This window comes from Pinus tabuliformis, chromosome 9, assembly GCF_031772625.1.
Source record: "Pinus tabuliformis cultivar Carrire ecotype Pingquan chromosome 9, CPIR1, whole genome shotgun sequence".
Taxonomy (NCBI): domain Eukaryota; kingdom Viridiplantae; phylum Streptophyta; class Pinopsida; order Pinales; family Pinaceae; genus Pinus; species Pinus tabuliformis.
The window spans coordinates 431,874,758-431,878,987 of record NC_142307.1 but is presented as its reverse complement, the minus strand read 5'-3'; positions in this window follow the sequence as shown (position 1 = coordinate 431,878,987).

Genomic DNA, 4,230 nt, shown 5'->3' with positions numbered 1-4,230 from the left:
CTGATTCTTCTTCACTATCCTGCTTTCCTTTTGGTATTTGGTCTTCCACTCTTCTAACTCTTTCTATAGGCACAGGATATTCTCCTTAAGGGTCGTGTTTTCCTTCTACAGGACTCTCTCAAACACTGTAAGTTCAAATATGGCTTCCTCCAGCTCCTCGCGTGACAGTCTTTTCTTTGAAGTTCTTGCTTCTTGTTGAGGTCAAGGAGGAAGATTCTTCTCCTCTAATCTTGGATGGTATTCAATGGTTTTCTCCCTGCTGCCAATTGACTATTGGGTCTCCTGGAGTTTTGTTTCCCGTTCCCCCTTGTCTAAAAATTGTGTTGTCTTAATCTAAACTTGTTTCTCCTTTGGTTTATCGATCTTCCCTAATGTTCAGAGCGTGCCGTCTTTGTTTCTTTCTTTTGTAGCCAACTTAGTAGCTTGGATTCTAGTAAAATGCCTAGTAGTGGTAGTAGTGGCATCCATTGATGATTTACTTCTCACAGTATCCTTAGTGACTATAACATCCTCTTCCTCTTCTGGTTGGATGAGGTCCGAGGTTTCTTTTGTGGCATAGGTTCTGGCTTAGCCTTGTCAAGCTTTGGTGACTTGGACACTTCCTCTTGGTTGTTAGTCCATGACTTCTTCTTTTGTTTCAGACTCAGTCCTATCTCTTTGGTCCTTGAAAATGTATGTGCTTTCTCTCGCTGAGTAGGAGTCTGAATTTTCTTCCTTGGCCTCTGGCTTGACTACACCTCTCCAGTGTCTAATTTGGGCAACTCTTCCTCATCCATGAAATGATGTTTGATAAGGAACTCTTCCCAAGTATTCCCTTATTCCCTTCATACTTCTGCCATGATAATTTTAACTAGGTAGTGGTGGTAGAGGTTCTCCTTTAGGTTAGCCTCCCTCTTTTGGGCAGAGGTAGCCATTTTAAATAGGGACATCCTCAAATAATGAGGTAAATTGAGAGGATTATCTCGGAAGTGACCAAGGAGACGCATATGAAACAAAAAATCTAGGCTAAACCATCCTTCACATGTTATATATTTTTGAAGTAAATACAAAAGGTGTCGATACTTACTGGTTAGGTAGCTATGTAGAATTCCTTTTCCCCAGTCCGGGTTTGAATGATCCTCCTTTATGAAAGGTACACAGAAATCCTCATTAATCCACTTGTTTTTAAACCAATGCTCTCCCTCTGGTGAGATACCACAAGGTCGGGCTATCAACATTTTGGTCAATTTAAATTTTATGTTACCAACCTGACTCCATTCCCCATCCATGTTTACGGAAAATGACTTAGTTACGTCATAATTATGCCCATTGAACTTTAGAAATAAGGGCATCCACTCTGCTTTCTCTAGTTACTTCTTTCCATGAGGGTATGCAACTAATAGCTCCAGCCCCTGTGGCTCAAACAGACAGTCATCGTTAATCTTGCATATGTGTGTGTTTAGGGAAGTGTATGGTTCGATTCAACCCTTTCAACAGCTTCTATAGGCTAGACAACGTGTTTTTAGGATATAATGGGGAGGGAGATAACTCGATTAGGTGAGTGAAAAAAACAAAATGAAGGTGGATCGAGGCAGCGCATAACATGATCATGATTTAAAATCACGATCCGTTATTACAGGATTCATTGGGAAATAAATGTTGTACATTTCGAGGCGTATTGGAAGTGGAACCAAATGTCATCATGTGCAATGGCCGCCATTTCAATCAAGGGTGACTGTGACTCATAATAATGCACTTTTTTTAAATGCGTACCATTACCTTAGTCCTTAAAGAATTGAAATCGATATTACCTTTTTAACTTACCATACGACCATCGGGTACTTGATGATGCATGTCCTTCCCTTGCAATGATGAACCGTTCAAAAATTATATCATGTGTGGGATCATGAGGTTTCACAGGATTAATTTGCTTTGAAGACTTCAGTAACTCACTTACAGCTTGTCAAATCTTTGAAAAGATGTTCTGCTTGAAATTACTTGAATAATATCAGGTGTGTAGTAGCCAATATTCTGCTACAGGGAATTTTTCCACAGCAAATACTTCTTCAATAAATCATAACTTCTACAAGAAATAGAAGAATACCAATGAATGAATCCTAACAAAATTATAATGTAAATTCCCTTCACTTTTTCCCGTTATAAGATTCTATCCCCTTTTATTTCTAATTGATCTTGATTTGTCTACAGGAACAATATGAAACTCCATCTTCACCTATCCTTGTATTGTTCACTGCCACATGAATAAATGTGTTGAAGTCAAATGTCCAGTGATCTCATTGGATTACCAGTCATTAAGTTCAATTGTTAACCGACGCGATGTCCATCACCAATAATGAGAGTGAGGATCAAGGTATAAATGATACATCCTAACAAGTGTGAATAGATGAGTTGTTGTTGAACCCCCGTAGGATCCATCAGTCAAGGAGCCTTAATGAATCTCCATTGCTGCAAGCGAGATAACCTATCATTGATATATACAAGCTTCAAGGCATCACATATCTCTAATCTTGGACCCAGATAAGGTGTTGATGTCAACGGGCCAATATTGTTGGAAAAAGGGCCTTAGAGAATCCCACGTCAGTCCAACACGAGAAAATCAAAGATTTACGAAACATAATTTATTTGGGGATGCTGAGGGATCTACTTTCCTATGATTTTAATGAGCCTAGAGCAGTTCATGCTTGTCAAATTTTAATTTTAGAGAGTCTAAAATACTGAAAAAGAAAACTCCAATGGGGTTCCTTTTCTGTAAATACTCTATTGGAGCTGGAAAAGGGATAAACCTCTATCCAATAAACACTCCTCTCATATTTTACTGAGCACGAGAAGGAAAAAAGTAAGATCAACTTATTATGACAGAGAGTCAAGAAGAGGTGGTGAAAGAGATACCTCCCTTTCCTACCATTTCCAGCTCTTTCTTCTTCACAATCTCCTCCAAAAATTCCTCCTTAGATTGGGGCTTCCGATATAACTTAAGCCTATGCCTATTTACCAAGAAGGTAACATTTTTATCATCTATTTTCTTGACTCAAACCTATCCATTATCAAAGACTTTCTCGATCTCATAAGGAACAAGCCAATGTGTTTTACACTTTCCTTTAAAATTCTTAAATTTTGAATCAAAAAACAATATCCAGTCTCCCTCTGTAAACTACTTCTTTTTAATGTACCTGTCATTCCATTTAGCCCTTTGTTGTTGGATAAGTTCGGTATGCTAAAAATCATCTTGCCTAATCTCATCTAGTTCATTGAGCTGCAGGATCCTCTATTGTTGTGCCTCAGTGAGAACTATGCCCAATCCTGTTTCCATCTTAAAAGTTCTGATCTGAAATTCAATTGACAATAAAACCTGTTTTCGATATACAAATTCATATGGAGAAAATCCGGTAGTGTTTCTCCAGGTGATTCTGTAGGCACATAAGGCCTCTGGAAGTCGATTTGACCAATCCTTTATGTGTAGTTGTACTGTCTTAGTTAGCATTGTCTCCAACACTTTATTTGTTGATTCCACCTGCCATTAGCCTGTGGATGGTAGGGAGTGGACTTCCGATGAGTAATCTAATATTTTTTCACAATTCCTTCACAATCTTAGATACAAATTGGGTGCCTTGATCTGTGAAAATTTCCCTTGGTACCCCAAATCTTACAGAAATATTAGAAAAGAGAAAATCTACCACTACTTTCTATGTTGATCTAGGCGCTTCTCTTGCTTCCACCCACTTCGTAACATAATCAATACATACTAAAATATACTTCTTACCTTTGGACATAGGATTAATGGGGCTTACAAAATCAAGGGCCCACCTCTCAAATTGTTCCATGAGAACTTGTAGTTGCAAAGGCATCTCATCTACCTGAACATGTCACCCTATTGTTTGGAAACTGTCACACTTTTGAACATACTACTTTGCATCCTTAAAACGACTTGGCCAATAGTAACCCAAGAAAAGGATTTTATAAGTTGTTCATCTTTCTGCAAAATGGCCCCCACAGGGTTCATCGTGACAAGCTCTCAAGATATCATATACCGTGCCCTCCCTGACACACTTGCGAATAATCAGATCAGGACCAGTGAAAAAAGAATCTCCTTTTATCCAAGAGTAATTAGAATTTTTTCTAATAATTTTCTTTTTCGATTAGATGAAAAATAGGGTGGTAACTTCCTGTATAAAGGTAATTGTCCATATATACAGACCAAGGTGATTTGACAGAAATGGAAAACAAATTCTC